Source organism: Hyperolius riggenbachi, chromosome 2 (assembly GCF_040937935.1).
Source record: "Hyperolius riggenbachi isolate aHypRig1 chromosome 2, aHypRig1.pri, whole genome shotgun sequence".
In the NCBI taxonomy this organism is placed as follows: domain Eukaryota; kingdom Metazoa; phylum Chordata; class Amphibia; order Anura; family Hyperoliidae; genus Hyperolius; species Hyperolius riggenbachi.
Window position 1 is genome coordinate 480642171 of NC_090647.1, and position 18310 is coordinate 480660480.

Genomic DNA, 18310 nt, shown 5'->3' on the forward strand with positions numbered 1-18310 from the left:
GGCCCCCTAGTTGGCTGCAAGTCACCTCACCCAACTTAACTATGGTCCCTGGGGCACCCGCAGAGTCTTTGGCAGTGTAGCACCTCACCAGTCCTGGTGGGTATGCTCCTCTGTCAGCCTGTGACTTCATGCACTATCCATCTTCATCCACCACTGGCCACATCTTCTCTGTGATCTGCAGTATGTTATTACATAATTACATATGCAGGGCCACAGAGGAGAGCTGCCCCAGCGAGGATGAAGATGGGGAGTGCCTACAACAAGGCATTTATTTGCCATACATTATGGTGCCTCCACCTGAGGGTGCATTAAAAGAGACCTCTAGTGTACATCACATATTCTTAAATTCTCTTCTCCTGTAATTGTATAATCACTTGCTGTGTCTTCTTGTTAGTCAGTCCTGGGCCTTTATGTTCACCAGCTTTCATTGCTAAGCCCTGCCCCCCACTGAAAAATGCCATCACTCTTTCTCTATCTCAATGGCGAAGAAGCATCCCTCTGTAGGCTGATGCATGTAACATGACATTAGGAGCTTATGGAAAAATGCTGCTGCATGGTGATAGGCTGCAGTGGAGGAGAGGAGAGGACCAGAGTCTGGATTAGGTATTTGTGCGCTGCTACTCAGATAAGGCCAGTCGCCGTTGCTGTCCCCTGGATTTGGTCGCCTGAATCATATGATTCAAGAAATGAAAGGTTAGTTCAGGAGATTGTTGAGCTGTCAGCTGCTTTGTAACCACTTGTTTGAAATGCTAAACAAAAAAAGAAAACCCTGAACCATTAACAAAACCCTGAGAAAGCATGACTCCACAAAACAAGGGAGAAAGTGCAATTGGGGATTTCCTGTTTAGCCTGATATACTGGTGGCAACATATAGCCTGGTATAGTTAAAACTGAAACTTAACAAGTTCAATTTAACTATTTTGAGGGAACCTGAGGTTAAGGGGGCATGGAGGCTGACATATTTATTTTCTTTTAACTATTACTGCCGCACGAACTTGAGTCTCACGTCCGCGTCTGCTCCGGCTACAGCCGAAGGGACTCGAGACTCACGGCCGTGAAGTCTGTGGGGCCGTGTGCTCAATTGTGCGGGCAGAAGCCTGCGATCGAGATGGTCCCGGCAACAGGGGGGATTGGTAGCAGGGGACAGAAGTCCCTTGAGCCAATCCGTACTTGTCCGGGGAGGATAATCACTGTGTTTGTTCACAAACCGTGATCATTCTCAAATGGTGCTGCCGAGCTAACTCCCGTTGGCTCTTTTCCGAAGTAACACAGCCACACATTACTTCCTATTTAGCATACTTATTGTACGGTATTAGGAAATAATGCACAATGACATCTTGTGTCTAAATAGTAAATTGCACCTACAGCATACACCTACCTAGGATTTTAATTTTTTTTTAATATGTATGTCAAGAGGGTATATTACTATTGAATTATGGGCTTGTAAATAGTGATGGATGTAAAACTGAAAAAAAAATGCACCTTTATTTCCAAATAAAATATTGTCACCATACATTGTACTAGGGATAGAATTTAAACATTACAATAACCGGGACAAATGGGCAAATAAAATGTGTGGCTTTTATCCACAGTAGAATGTTTTATTTGAAAACTATAATCGCCAAAAACTGAGAAATAGTGATTTTTTTCCCCACTTTTTCTTATTATTCCCATTAAAATGCATTTAGAATAAAACAATTGAGCATAATGTACCACCCAAAGAAAGCCTAATTGTTGGCGTAAAAAACAAGGTATAGATCATTTTGTTGTGATAAGTAGTGATAAAGTTATTGGGAAATGAAAGGGAGAAGAGCTGAAATGTGAAAATTTCTCTCCTCCATAAGGTGAAAACAACCCGCGGTCTGAAATGGTTAAACAATGCACATTACCTGGCTCTCCTGCTGATCCTCTGAGTCTAATACTTCTAGTCATAGACCCTGAACAAGCATGCAGATCAGATGTCTCTGAGTGATGACTGGACTAGCTGCAAGCTTGTTTCAGGTGTGTGATTCAGATACTAATGCAGCCAGAGATCAGCAGGGCTGCCAGGCAACTGGTATTGTTTAAAACGAAATAAATATGACGGCTTCCTTATCACTCTCACCTCAGGTTCCCTTTTAGCTGCTCTGAAAAAAAAATTCCTTTATCTATTCAGCCGTTTATTATTCGTTACACTATAAAATAATAATAATATTTTTACAGGTTGCACTCCTGCTTTCAGACGGACAGAAAGTAAGGTGATTAAACAATGTCACCTTCTGTTGTTCAAATACCATAACAGATATTTTCCTTAATAGATAATCTGATTTGACAAATGTGATCTAACAGCTTCTGTTGTCCTTTGATGAACTTAGTTCACACCATAATAAGGAAACCAGGTAACAGACAGAGAATGTAGTACCATGGCGACATCTAGCGACCAAAATAAGAAGTGCCATCATAGTTCTGGAGGTGTTTTTTTATTTCAAATAAAATCAAAGATAGCTTTATTGGCATGACTAAGAATCATACAGCTATTGCCAAAGCACGGGAGATGGGGGACATGGAACGTGGTGGGGTGGGGGCACAGTAGGTTAGCAGTTCATAGAAGTTTTTAGGTTTACAGTTCATCTAGGCTATATTCTATACGACATAACATTTATATCACACTTTTCTCCTTGTGGACTCAAAGCACTTCAGGGCAATGCTCTAGGGCAATGCTCTACGGGTGACCAGGATCATTAAGATACCTTGCCCAAAGACTCCTTACTTTTCCATACTGGCTTGAGCCATGTACAGTAAAGCCCCCCATTATCCGGCACAAATGGGTATTGGCTAATGCCACATACAGGGGAAGCCTGGATAAGTGTAGTTTCTGGTTGCTTGAGAGTGAATGTTAAATATAGGTCTAGCTAAAAATCAGTACAATACCCCACACTGCATACTTACCATAAACTCTGCATTAATGTTGAAATACAGTAATTAGTAATTATTGACAGACTTAATTTAACAGGTGTATTACTGTTTAAGGAAGTGTAAAGCTGGTTGCACACTTAGCAGTGCGGGAAAAGAACTACTGCGCCTGCGCAGTCCACTCCAGCCCACGTGGCGGTGATTGACAGCACCGCTCGCGCAGGCGCAGTATATGCCGACTTGGAGGTCGCCCTGACGTCATCGCCGGGGAGCGGGACGGAGCTGTGGCGAACGTCTGCGGGCAGAAATGCTGCGAGGGACATGCTGGGAGCTTGGGTCTGGAGGAAGCCCTCAGTAAGTAGCACTTATTTTCTTTACGATTGCCTGATGACTCCTTTAAGATCCCATGTTCTAGGAGTCGACAGGTAGATCCACTAAAGGAAACGTAAACTGAGAAGGATATGGATTTTTTCCTTTTAAAATAATACCAGTGTACTGACTCTCCTGCTGATCCTGTGTCTCTAATACTTTTAGCAAAAAGACCCTCAACAAGCATACAGATCAGGTGCTCTGAAGTCAGACAGTATTAGCTGCATGCTTGTTTCAGGTGTGTGATTCAGCCACTGCTGCAGCCAAAGAGATCAGCAGGACTGCCAGACAACTGGTATGGTTTAAAAGGAAAAATCCATATCCCTCACAGTTAAGGTTCCCTTTAAGTATAAATTGTCTTTCAGGCTGCAATAAGCATTAGGTGGGCCAGTTGAGTGTTAACTTTAGGATTTGTGTTAATACTCTTGCCCTTTGAATCTGAAGGGGCAAATTGTTAGTAGTGGGGAGAACTTGAATGCTACATCACACGTCTTTGCTATATATGATTCAACATGTTAATCTGTGCTTGGCCTACAAATCAGTGCACAGGACCTGCCCGACCTACATCTCCGATCTTATCCACAGGCACTTACTAGCCCGCCCCCTCCGATCCTCCAACAACCTGTGCCTAGTCGCACCGTGCATATCTCACTCCCATGCACGATCGTAGGCAGGGCCGGCGCTACCATAGAGGCAAAGGAGGCAGCTGCCCCAGAGCTTGTAGGGGCCCCCAGTGGCTACAAGAGGAAAAAAAAATGTCAAATCGACCTTATAGTTCCTGAGAAAATCGATTTTAAAGTTTCAAAGGAAAGAAAATACACATTTAAAAACCAGCCGACTTTAATGGTTAATAGCAAATCCACCTTAAATTCTAGAAACCCTAAATTTGCAGGATATGTTAAGGAGATCATTGGGATTAAGAGGAAAAAACTATTTTTCAAAAAGACCTTATAGTTTTTGAGAAAATCGATTTTAAAGTTTTGAAGGAAAAAAGTATACTTTTAAATGCGGTAAATGTCACTTTTAGTACCTAATGGTAGTGTAATTTTACATGTATCAAAAGAAAGAGCAATATATTTCCTGACAGGGTTTCCAGGGGGTCCATACGCAGCCGCAGCGCTTTGGCCAGGGATCGCTATACAGCCGCAATATAGCTGTATGAAGATCCCTGGCATTTTCTTCCCATTTTCCAAATTTTTTTTTTTATGTTTAGAGAGTGGAATTTTTTTTTTTTTAATTATGTGGGGTCCCCCCTCCTGAAACTTTTTAACCCCTTGTCCCCCATGCAGGCTGGGGTAGCCAGAATGTGGAGCTCCGACCGATTGTGGCTTCAAACCCTGACTATACCAGCTGCAAAAAAGGTCCCTTAATGCCACTTCTCCGGGGTATCTGTTGGGGGGGCCCCCCAGGTTTATTTTGCCCTGGGGCCCCATTGTTGCTTAAACCGGCCCTGATTGTAGGATTTCACTAGGGCTGACCCCACTCTTTGGAACTCGCTCCCACCACCCCCACCCTTAATTCCTTCAAACGAGCCATCATGCTCGCCTACCCCGCATCAGTACTATAATACGTTTTGCTAGCCCTCTCAACAGACGCACCTATTGTCTATACCCGCACCCTTTAGATTGCAAGCCTCTGGTATGGCTCTCCCACTTGGGGTTTCCAGCTTTTATTATGCAATTTCACCGTCGGACACCCCTCTCGCGGACTAGAACAGACTATTTTTTACCACTCCACTACTGTTATCAAATACATTTGCGTGATCTTGTTTTGTTATGAGCTCCTTGTATGTCCTATCTTGTATGTTACCCCATTTATCTACTGTGAAGCGATGCGTCATATGTTGGAGCTTTATAAGTACAATAAATAATAATAATATCATGCCAGAAATTCTTGATGTTAGGACACAGCCATACACAATATAACACATCAGCATGTGGTAACATACACTTCGGTCTTTGAGATTTTCAACGTGGAGGAGGTTGCCTATATTTTAAATTAAAAGCATACTTCACTCTGTATCAACCTGAGAAGTGACTCACATCTCACCTCGCTCACCACCAATGACCGCACTAGATTATTAGCTTGAATAATTTTATGATCACTGATATCCTTGTCCCACTTCAGAAGGTGTGATGATGCCCAACCCTTACATTCTAACTCCAGTAGACCCATCTGAATCTCTGCTACAATTTTCACATGCATGAAAAAAGGGCGCAGTGAAAAAAGGTCCTGGCTGGATAACGAAATGGCACCAGTGGATAACGAAATCTGATAACGATAAACATTGTTGTCAAACACGGTTAACGATACATACCATTGTAAAAACAGATGGGAAATAATAACAAAAAAATTTTTTAACGTTAAAAATCATTACATAATTCAACAATACAGCTTAACCCAACCCTACTCTCACACAGAACACTCCCCTTGGTGGTGCCTAGCCCTAACCACCCCCTGGTGGTGCCTAACCCTAACCACCCCCTTGGTGGCACCTAACCCTAACCACCCCCTGGTGGTGCCTAGCCCTAACCATCCCCTTGGTGGCACCTAACCCTAACCACCCCCTGGTGGTGCCGAGCCCTAACCACCCCCTTGGTGGCACCTAACCCTAACCACCCCTTTGGTGGTGCCTAACCCAAATCACCCCCTCTGCAGAAACACCCTTTTACACATAGAAACAATAATATCTTTGATAACGTAAAATCCGTACATACAATGAAATAATATGACAAAAATTATAACGTTGCAAGCTTCTAAGGCCCCGTTCACACTGCACGCGTTTCCAGCCGCGTTTTGGAAACGCGTGCAGGTGGCCGACACGCACGACATCAGACATTGCATAGAGTGCAATGTCTGATGTTCACACTGCATGCGTTCCGGACCTGTGCGGTCCGGGAACGCATGCTGCACGCATTTTTTGTAAAAACGCGTGGCTGTCCCATTCACTTTTCAGTGATGGGATCAGCCACGCAACGCATACGAACGCGGATGGCGTGCGTTCGTACGCGTTGCGGTCCGCATGCGTTGCGGTCTGCGTTCTGCAGTCTGAACGGGGCCTAAAACGATAACATACTTCAAAAACTGTAATGTTCTAATGTTGTTAACAATATTTATCGCGGCACCCTTTTTTCTGCTTTTTTTGCCATATTAACGATAATTGCATTAGAGTCTATGGTGGAGCCCCTTTAATCCACACTCAGCCAGCGCCCTTTTTTTCCTGCTACCAAATTTTCTTAGGAGTCTGGGGGGAGATGAACCTACTGAAATCATTCAAACACCAGATTTTCAACATATCCCGTAACTTGAAGTGTACATGGGACCTGACCTGCGCATAGAAAAGTAAGTGTGTGACCTAGTTAGGTTATAGGAATGTCTGAGTTCAGGGGAAGGTGAGCCATCTATTTTCCTACACATTTTGTAAATTCCCCAACTTCTTGACTCCCTTGTCTTCCCACTGCAAAAAAAACCCCACTTTTTTGCTAAACTGCTGGGAACCAAGGATATAGCCAAAGGTTCACATACTTAAAGCTGACCTGAACTCAGGACTTTCGCTCTGCTCTATAAGATACACAATGGCATAATAACCTTTAAAAGATTTCTTTGTTACAGCTGATACAAATCCTGCAATAAAACTTCAGTGTATCTACTTCCTGCTTTCATGGAAGCAGACATATTGTTAACATCCTGAACCTCTCTGCCGTGGCAGTTAGCTGACACAGCTGAGAGATGCAATTATAACTTGTGATTAGGCAAAGGTGAGGGGGGATTAGACAGGCTAAACTCTCTAAATAAATACAGGGTGCATTTCTCTAGGTTTTCTCTCTGTGCTGTGGAACAGTTCAGGTCCACTTTCAAATTATACATGAGGAGATTAAGGTTTTCCTCAACTCTCTTCAAGTTGCCCACACGTCCCTTATGACTCTTACTGAGTATGTAGAATTGCCACAAGGCTCCCAGGTTCAGCAAAAGCCGATTCTAGACCAAAGTTTGAAAATATACTTGTCTGGTTCAACCAATCTCTAATATGTCAAGACAAACATGCCAAATTGTAGGTATGTACATGGGGGACACTCAAACGTGCCTGCAGCCGACATAACTTGAGTTTGAACAGTGCAATTCTAGCTTTCCTATCTGCCTATAAAAATCTGGTGAATGCTGTCTCTAGCCCTTTCACACCCCTGTGCTTCAAAAGTAGGGGTATCATCTGAAGTGGATACAGTAATCTCCACAAACTCACAGTTTTCAGTAGTGCTCTGCCCCTCAAGATTATAGGTAAAGTTTCCCATTTGGACAGTTGCTCACATACAGGACTTTAATAAAGGATCATAGTTAAGAGAATATAAGGCTGATGGGTCTTTATTCTAATGGATCTGCAGGTAACGGACTTGGTTGCTAATTTTGAGTTGCAAGTCACCCGGGGTCTGCTTGCAAAGTTAAAATTGGATTTGTTGCAGGGGTCTAGCTCTGGGAAAAGAGGTAAGTGGACTCACCCCAAAAACCCCTGCACCACGCGTAGTGCCAAAATTGGGCGTGGTCATGCATAATGTGGGCGTGGTCACGGGTGGGGCCAAATATACATGACCTTAGCAGTGATGTAAAAGGTCTGCCGGGGAAGTTTGAGCTCTGCCGTATTGTATCCCCCCAGAAATAGATGTAATCTGACAGCATTTCACTAAAAAGGCACGTAATCTGGTAGAAGTTGCTCCAAAATACAGATAATATGGCAGTGGTTCCCCCAAAAGACAATATGACAGCAGCAGTTCCCCCAATATGCACATAATCTGGAAGCAGTTCTTCAAAATATGCGAAACCTGGCAGCGGATCACCCAAAATACACGTAACACCCAAAATACATATAATCTGGCAGCAGTGTCCCCCAAACATACACAATCTGGCAGCAGTTCCCTTAACATACACATAATCTGGCAGCTGTTCCCCAAAATACACTTAATCTGTTAACAGAGGTTCCACAAAAATGCAGAAAATCTGACAGCAGTTTCCCCAAAATAGGTACCCCCAGCATAGGTAGCCAGGTCTATAGGTGTTCCCAGAATAAGTAGCCATGAGTATAATTGTCCCCAGAATAGGTAGTCAGGTGTATAATGTCCCCAAAATAGGTAGCCAGGTGTATAGATGTCCACAGAATAGGTGGCCAGGTGTATATGTTCCATAGGAAGCCAGGTGTATAGTAGTCCCCAGTATATGTAGCCAGAGGTATAGGTGTCCAGTATATGTAGCCAGGGGTATATGTGCCCAGTATATGTAGACAGGGGTATAGTAGTCCCCAGTATATGTAGCCAGGAGGTATAGGTGACCAGTATATGTAGCCAGAGGTATAGGTGTCCAGTATATGTAGCCAGGGGTATATGTGTCCAGTATATGTAGCCAGGTGTATAGTAGTCCCCAGTATATGTAGCCAGGGGTATATGTGCCCAGTATATGTAGCCAGAGGTATATATCCCCAGTATATGTAGTCAGGGGTATATGTCCCCAGAAGCCAGGTGCCCCCCCAGCAGGAGGGGAGCAGCGCAGTAAAGGAGAGCTGTGGGCACAGTGGTGGGGAAGGGAGGACTTTAGTTCTGGAGGGGAGTGTGAGGAAGGGGGAGCCCCAAGGTGAGGCCACTATAGATGCTAGGGTGGACGACGTCCACCCTCTGAAAAAAGCAGGTGGACGTCGTCCATCCACGTTCATGCCCGACTCGACCCCTTTGTTGACAATGAATTAAGTTACACAGTAGTACTATACTCTACATATGCACTCCCCTCAAAGCTATTGTGACTCTACTGAGAATGTTGAACTTGTGCACACTGATCGCAGAGGTGTTGTCTATCACCCATAAACCTGGTTCAGATTGTGCATGAAGAATGTGTAATAGAGGAAGAATCCCCTCATTCTCCTGTAGAGTACCTGCACATCACAGTTAGATTGCCTAGTACAGATGTACTCACAGTTAGATTGCCTAGGGCCTTATGTATGTTCTTTGTTCCTGTTTGTACCCTCTACAAGTACTCTTACCAAAGACTAGTTTTTATTTCTATTTAACAGCTACTCTTAACATATCCCTCTTACTACTGGTTCACTGTGAAGGATACTCAAGGCGATCACCGTGGTTGGCGGCCTTTGACCCTTCTCTGCATATGCGCAGTATGTCAGGTCAGCAGCCTTGTGACCGCGCTCCTGCTTGTCTCCTATGTGCATGCGGGCTCACACAGGGAGTTCAGTCACAAGACTGCTGACCTGACATAATGCACAGGAGCAAAGAAGAATGTCCGGGTCAAAGGGCACCAACCACAGTACCGGAACCGCATGTGCAATGTGAGGGACATAATATCTCTAATTGCAGCAAATACTTCTAATTTTTATTTTTCTAATATTTTATTATAGTAGTTTTGTCAAGTAAACTATTTATGCGTGAAGATGTGCTATTTTGGTAAGGTAAAGTAAAAAAGTTGGCACTGAGACAAAACCTTGTACTTCACGCCTTTTGGACATCCGTTGCACATGAATACAGGGGCACAAAAATGGCCTACAGACATCAGCTGCAGGCAGAAGAAGTTTTGTGCTAAGCAGTTTTTAGTGGCATATGGATGTGAAAACATAGAACACCAATAGACGTCCGTAGCAATCTAAAGGTTAATGTTGTAACTAGTGTGTGAGTGTGATGCTGGGGGGCCATACTTTCTGACCACCCAGCGCAACAAGGCTAAGCAGCTGGACAATGGAAGAGGCTACACAGGTTGTCCAGAGCAACTGCAGCTCTGGGCTTCTGATATCTCTACAAATAAGACACAATGGCAGTGAAGTGCAATATTGCGCTGCCTATGGTCTGAGTAACCAGACAAAGAACGGACAGACAGAACGCTAGCAAGACTAAGCGCTGCCCTAGCGATAGCAAGCATTCACACAGGCAAGACTACAGGAAAGAACTTAACTAATAGCAACAGCAGCCTATAGTTAAGTTCCCAGAAACTAAAGTAGCAGGAATACAACCAGTCACTAACGTGGTGATGATGGCGGAATCCAAGCTATAAGGATAGTGGACTTCACTGACCCACCGCGGATTCAGCGAACGTCCCATCAGGCAAGCGAACAAGGCAGTAAACAATAATACAGAAAAAATAACAAACGGCTCAACTAACGAATAAATATACAGGGAGTGCAGAATTATTAGGCAAGTGGTATTTTTGAGGAATAATTGTATTATTGAACAACAACCATGTCCTCAATTAACCCAAAAAACTAATTAATATCAAAGCTGAATATTTTTGAAAGTAGTTTTTAGTTTGTTTTTAGTTTTAGCTATTTTAGGGGAATATCTGTGTGTGCAGGTGACTATTACTGTGCATAATTATTAGGCAACTTAACAAAAAACAAATATATACCCATTTCAATTATTTATTTTTACCAGTGAAACCAATATAACATTTCAACATTCACAAATATACATTTCTGACATTCAAAAACAAATAAAAAACAAATCAGTGACCAATATAGCCACCTTTCTTTGCAAGGACACTCAAAAGCCTGCCATCCATGGATTCTGTCAGTGCTTTGATCTGTGGGGACAGTGTAAAGATTAAGGAGGTTGGTAAAACTTCAAGTAGCCCATTTCATGTAAACAAAATTGGTAAATGTGGTGGTAAAAATATAAAGTGCATGGTAACTAATGCTCGGAGCCTTGCAAATAAAATAGACGAACTAGAGTTCATTCTGAATGACAAAGGCTATGACATTGTGGGAATAATCGAGACATGGATGGATGAAAGCCATGACTGGATAGCTAATTTAAAAGGATACAATGTGTTTAGGAGGGATAGAACAGGGAAAAAAGGTGGAGGGGTTTGTCTCTTAATTAAGAATTTTTTTACAGCTGTCCTCAACGATGAGATGAAAGAAGATTGCGAAGATGTGGAGTCCGTTTGGGTAAATATTCATGTTGGAAATAAAAGTTGCCAATTGCTTATTGGGGTATGCTACAGACCACCTCATATTAATGAAGCTGCAGAACTGCGATTACTACAGCAGATTGAAAAAGCTGCAAGTAAAAATGAGGTCATAATTATGGGCGACTTCAACTTTCCAGACATTGACTGGGGTATTGAGGCTTCCCATTCTGGTAAAAGCAGCAGATTTCTGGCAGCACTACAGGACAATTACTTGACTCAAATGGTAACGGAACCAACTAGGGGGAAGGTGTTACTGGATCTGATCATTTCTAATAGACCAGATAATGTATCAAATGTGCAGGTTCAAGAACATTTGGGAAATAGTGATCGCAACATGATAACGTTTGATCTGGTGACTGATAGGCCACGGGGCAGCGGGACCACTAAAACTATGAATTTTAGAAAAGCAAAGTTCAATCAAATTAGGCAGGCACTAAGTTTGGTGAACTGGGATAATGTACTACAAGGGGAGGACACTGAAGGGAAATGGCAAGCTTTTAAACTTATTCTCAATCAATATTGTAGTATGTATATCTCATATGGAAACCAAATGTCTAGGAATAAAAAAAGGCCTCTATGGATGAATAGAAAGGTTAGGGATAAAATTAAGAGGAAAAGGAATGCCTATAAGGTCCTAAAACAGGAGGGGACCGAGGCTGCACTAAGCAATTATAAGGAGTGCAATAAAAATTGTAAAAAAGAAATTAGGCTGGCAAAGATCGAAGCTGAAAATTAAATCACTAGGGATATCAAATCTAACCCAAAAAAGTTTTACAAGTACATCAACTCTAGAAAAAGAAAGGTTGACTGTATAGGACTCCTAAAGGATGAGGGTGGGAACTCAATGGTGGATGACCAAGGTAAGGCAGAGTTATTAAATGCTTTCTTTGCTTCTGTCTTCACAAAGGAAACAGCACTGTTGCAAATTACAGAGGCAGAAGAGTCTCAATCTTCTAACTGTAATATTAAATAAAACATAGCAAAGAAATGAACAGTGCTACTTAAAAACAGATGAATGCTTACCTGCAAAAAAGTGCTGACCCCACTCATGGGATAAAAATACACAATGAGCATACACATGACCTGTCTACCACTTTGAGGATGTTAGTTTCCACTAACAGCTTGCATGCAATTTGTTAGGTACTCGTCCCTCCCACTGTCGAATAAGTCTTTCCTCCATGGGAGGGGACCTAACACTAACTAAATTCTACCTATGCATATGCATAGCCTGGGCGCGCTACCAGTAAAATTGAGAATTGCGCAAAAAAAGTGGATGAAAGACTTCGACAGTGGGAGGGACGAGTACCTAGCAAATTGCATGCAAGCTGTTAGTGGAAACTAACATCCTCCAAGTGGTAGACAGGTCATGTGTATGCTCATTGTGTATTTTTTATCCCATGAGTGGGGTTTGCACTTTTTTGCAGGTAAGCATTCATCTGTTTTTAAGTAGCGCTGTTCATTTCTTTGCTATGTTTGATTGATTTATTTCTGGTCAGCTGCTCCCACTTAATAGTTTTCCTTTGGTGTTTATGCAGAGCCTCTGTTTGGGTTCAAGGTGCGTTTGTAGTTTCTGGGGGGGCTCAGCACATCTCAGAGCTGAGGCCATTCAGAGGCGGCCTGGTGATGCGCTGATACCACTTTTTTTGCGCAATTCTCAATTTTACTGGTAGCGCGCCCAGGCTATGCATATGCATAGGTAGAATTTAGTTAGTGTTAGGTCCCCTCCCATGGAGGAAAGACTTATTCGACAGTGGGAGGGACGAGTACCTAACAAATTGCATGCAAGCTGTTAGTGGAAACTAAAATCCTCAAAGTGGTAGACAGGTCATGTGTATGCTCATGGTGTATTTTTATCCCATGAGTGGGGTTTGCACTTTTTTGCAGGTAAGCATTCATCTGTTTTTAAGTAGCGCTGTTCATTTCTTTGCTATGTTTGATTGATTTATTTCTGGTCAGCTGCTCCCACTTAATAGTTTTCCTTTGGTGTATATGCAGAGCCTCTGTTTGGGTTCAAGGTGCATTTGTAGTTTCTGGGGGGGCTCAGCGCATCTCTGAGCTGAGGCCAGAGGCGGCCTGGTGATGCGCTGATCCCACTTTTTTTGTGTAATATTAAATACTTAACGCAGGAAGAAGTGAAGGCAAGACTAAATAAATTAAAAATAGACAAGGCACCTGGCCCGGATGGCATGCATCCTTGGGTCCTAAGGGAATTATGTTCAGTTATAGCTAAACCCCTTTATCTTATCTTTTGTGACTCTCTTGCAACTGGCAGAGTCCCAGTGGATTGACGTACAGCCCACGTTTTCCCATTATTTAAAGAGTAACTGTCAGGCTGCAGAAGCTAATTTAAACCTCTATTCTCCTGTGTTAAACAGTTTAGAAGGAAGCCATAAAGCTATTAGTGAAGATAAAAATCTCAGTTACCTTTGATGTGTGCTTATCAGCAAGTCTGTTATAGAACCATAAGGACGCAAGCCGCAGACTAAACTGCAAAGCATTCTGGGGCCCTCCCCTCGGCTGCTAATGAGAAGTTACAGGAGCTTCTAACGAGTCCAGCGCGTAGCACTGATAAATATCCGGGCAGAGTACACTGCAGGACTCAGCTATTGTTCCTAGCCACATGGCTCATTAATATTCACTGAACACTGTGTTGTTCAAGTAGGAGCTTATCTGTGATCAGGAAGCAGGCAGGACATGAGGACACATTTGACAGAAAAACATGGAGCCTGCCATGAGCTGTCAGGAGCATCTATCTCTGCATATACTATATACAAATTCTGTGAAATCCAAACGTGGACAGTGAAATGCATATGTAATGTAAGTACAGCCAATCTTTAGCTACTGATATATGTGTTTATTTTCTCTGAGACCTTATACCTAACAGCTCCTCTTTAAGAAGGGCAAAAAAAATCAGATCCAGGAAATTATAGACCTGTAAGCTTAACATCAGTTGTATGCAAACTATTTGAGGGGTTACTAAGAGATACTATACATTAGAGATGGGAAGTTCGGATCTTTTCAATGATCCGGATGATTCGAATCGGATCATTGAAGAGATCCGGATCTTTGATCCGAATCTCGGATCATTTTACTACCGGAAGCATTCGGGGGTGAAATGAACAGCAGGACAGGTCTGTGGACAGGAGAAGGGGAGGGGGTGGACACACAGAGAAGGGGAGAAGATGGACAGAGGGCAGGGAGTGGACAGAGATGGGAGGAGGGACGAGCAGAGAGCAGAAATGTTTGCACGCAATACCCACATGCTGCAATCATATGCTTTACATATATTTCACCTATATGCTCCTCTGTGTACTTTGAAAGAAAACGTCACAGTGAAAGAAAGCATTCCCAGAAGTGAAGTGCAGCTGTTTAGTGCCGAGCGCAGGAGGATCATATTGCCTTTCAATCACACTGTCTGCAAAGTTACTGAGCTGTGCTGAGCCAAAAGCTTCCCATGTGTTCACTGTGCACAACTACGGAACAGACAGCCTGTAATGGGCAGCACATTGCAGCCAGTATGTGTGCTCTACACATATCTGGCAGTGGCACCCATGTCCCCTCTCTCTCATCTACCTGTCCCTGCAAGGCTGCCTCCCTTCCAACAGAGCGATCCATCTCAGCTCTGCTTCCAAGACCCCGCTGCCCGCTGAGAGGGGGCGTGTCGCTCCTGGCCCTGCCCCTTTTGCGATCCGAATCACTCATTTTGATAATTCGGATGATCGACTCATAAAAGATTCGGATCAAAGATCCAAATCGTTCATGATCCGGACAACACTACTATATATGACTTCATAGTAGAAAATAATCTTATTTCTCAGCATCAACATGGGTTTACTAAAGACAGGTCCTGTTTGACTAACATGTTCAGCTTTTATGAGGTAGTGAATGCTAATATGGATATTGGGAATGCTGTAGATGTGATATACTTGGACTTTGCAAAGGCCTTCAACACTGTTCCCCACAGAAGTCTGGTGCAAAAGTTGAGGATGCAAGGACTGGGGAAGAGTTTGTGTGCATGGATAGGGAACTGGCTAATGGACAGAAAGCAAAGAGTTGTGGTCAATGGATCGTACTCAAAATGGGAGACTGTTAGCAGTGGGGTCCCACAGGGGTCTGTACTGGGTCCAGTGCTCTTCAATTTATTTATTAACGACCTAGTACAGGGGTAGGGAACCTATGGCTCGGGAGCCATATGTGGCTCTTTTGATGGCTACAGCTGGCTCACATACAAATCAGTAGGGGTTGATTCACTAAGCTACACTGCTGAAGCAATGCAGCTTTGCGTGGCAGCACAAATAAAATTTACTAATTAGGCACCCTACTGCTGTAGCATGCACTACTAACTTAATCACGCTACTCCAAAACTAATGGCCTGTCCAATTGTCTCACCCAGGATCCCGTCAGGTCCAGTTACTTTGTAGGACGAGATCAATCAAAAGACAGGCAACCTATTGGGCCAATCAAAGTGCGGGGATCTTGTCCTACAAAGTGAATCAACCCTCAAATCAGCTGGCTAATTGTACAAGCTGTTAGTCTGTATTTTTCCACTTTGGCTCTCGGGGAAAAATTGCTGATGTTGCTGAAACCCAAGAGAAGCTGAAGACATGTCTGACAATTCCGCTGCCCGGTGGACCAACTGTATACAGATCACCATGGCAACATGGCCCTCTGCTGCGCATGCACACTGTCGCAGTTTGAAACATATTGTATGGCTCTCGCAGAATTAAATTTTAAAATATGTGGCATTTATGGCTCTCTCAGCCAAAAAGGTTCCTGACACCTGACCTAGTAGATGCAGTAGTGAGCAATGTTGCTATTTTTGCAGATGATACAACATTGTGCAGAATCATCAACTCTTAGGAAGATAGTGTCATATTGCAACAGGATCTGGATAGGATGGCTATATGGGCACATACATGGCAGATGAAATTCAATGTTGACAAATGTAAAGTCATGCATTTTGGTCGTACCAATGGTCTAGCACCATACAAAATAAATGGGATACAGTTGGGGACATCAAACTTGGAGAAGGACTTAGGAGTACTCATCGACAACAAGTTAAATAATCGTACTCAATGCCAAGCCGCTGCAGCTAAAGCGAACAAAATTTTGGGATGCATTAAAAGGGAAATAAAAACTCGAGATGCTAGCATAATATTGCCCCTGTTTAACTCTTTAGTAAGGCCACATCTGGAATATGGAATTCAGTTCTGGGCACCACTTTACAAAAAAGATATTGCAGTTGTAGAGCAGGTGCAGAGACGAGCAACAAAATTGATACGTGGGATGGAAGGTCTCACTCACCAAGAAAGGTTAGATAAACTGGGTTTATTTAGTCTAGAAAAAAAGACGCCTTAGAGGAGATCTAATTAACATGTATAAATACATCAGAGGGCAATATAATAGCTTGGCGGATGAGCTTTTTGTCCCTAGGCCTTCTCAAAGGACTAGAGGACATGATCTGCGCATGGAGGAAAAACGTTTTAGCCATTTATTTAGGAAAGGGTTCTTTACAGTAAGAGTGATTAAGATGTGGAATGCATTGCCACAGGAAGTAGTTATGGCAAACTCTATACCTGCATTTAAAGGGGGCTTAGATGCTTTCCTTGCGTTGAAAGACATCCATGGCTACAATTACTAGGTTATGCCTAATGATGTTGATCCAGAGATTTTATCTGATTGCCATCTGGAGTCGGGAAGGAATTTTTCCCTTTTGGGGCTAATTGGACCATGCCTTGTAAGGTTTTTTTTCGCCTTCCTCTGGATCAACAGGGATATGTGAGGGAGCAGGCTGGAGTTGTACCTATGTAACATTGCGTGCAGCAGCAACCACAGCCTCCCAGACACTGTTCAGAGAGGTGTACTGTTTTCCCTCCTTGTAAATCTCACATTTTATGATGGACCACGGGTACTCAATGGGATTCAGATCAGGTGAACAAGGAGGCCATGTCATTAGTTTTTCTTCTTTTATACCCTTGCTTGCCAGCCACGCTGTGGAGTACTTGGACGCGTGTGATGGATTATTGTCCTGCATGAAAATCATGTTTTTCTTGAAGGATGCAGACTTCTTTCTGTACCACTGCTTGAAGAAGGTGTCTTCCAGAAACTGGCAGTAGGACTGGGAATTGAGCTTGACTCCATCCTCAACCTGAAAAGGCCCCACAAGCTCATCTTTGATGATACCAGCCCAAACCAGTACTCCACCTCCACCTTGCTGGCGTCTGAGTCGGACTGGAGCTCTCTGCCCTTTACCAATCCAGCCACGGGCCCATCCATCTGGCCCATCAAGACTCACTCTCATTTCATCAGTCCATAAAACCTTAGAAAAACATTCTTGAGATATTTCTTGGTCCAGTCTTGACGTTTCAGCTTGTGTGTCTTGTTCAGTGGTGGTCGTCTTTCAGCCTTTCTTACCTTGGCCATGTCTCTGAGTATTGCACACCTTGTGCTTTTGGACACTCCAGTGATGTTGCTGCTCTGAAATATGGCCAAACTGGTGTCAAGTGGCATCTTGGCAGCTGCACGCTTGACTTTTTTCAGTTCAAGGGCAGTTATTTTGCGCCTTTGTGTTTCCACACGCTTCTTGCGACCCTGTTGACTATTTTGAATGAAACGTTTGATTGTTCGATGATCACGCTTCAGAAGCTTTGCAATTTTAAGAGTGCTGCATCCCTTTGCAAGATATCTCACTATTTTTGACTTTTCTGAGCCTGTCAAGTCCTTCTTTTGACCCATTTTGCCAAAGCAAAGGAAGTTGCCTAATAATTATGCACACCTGATATAGGGTGTTGATGTCATTAGAACACACCCCTTCTCATTACAGAGATGCACATCACCTAATATGCTTAATTGGTAGTAGGCTTTCGAGCCTATACAGCTTGGAGTAAGACAACATGCATAAAGAGGATGATGTGGTCAAAATATTCATTTGCCTACTAATTCTGCACTCCCTGTATATTAGCAAGTCTGCATATATATTTATCAAGAAACTAGCTAAAAGCACAAATAATAAGGTCAAGTTGAACTACTATAACAGAGTGTCAAAGTGCCCAGCAGACCAGCGTACTGACCGCTATGATGGGCAGGGTCTAAAATGGGA

At 43.2% G+C, this 18310-nt stretch overlaps 1 protein-coding gene across 2 annotated transcripts in view; it reads left to right on the forward strand.

The window, feature by feature from the left end:
• Positions 1 to 18310, forward strand: part of LOC137544906 (apoptosis-inducing factor 3-like) — a 234219-nt gene that overhangs the window by 33145 nt on the left and 182764 nt on the right. Inside the window, exon 1 of one of the 2 annotated variants that reach the window (XM_068266006.1) lies at positions 621 to 693. The exons of the other annotated variant lie outside the window; for it this stretch is intronic. The gene's annotated coding sequence lies outside the window, so the exon portion shown is untranslated. Of the gene's footprint in view, positions 1 to 620; positions 694 to 18310 lie in introns of those variants that run through there. 2 annotated transcript variants of the gene reach the window in all.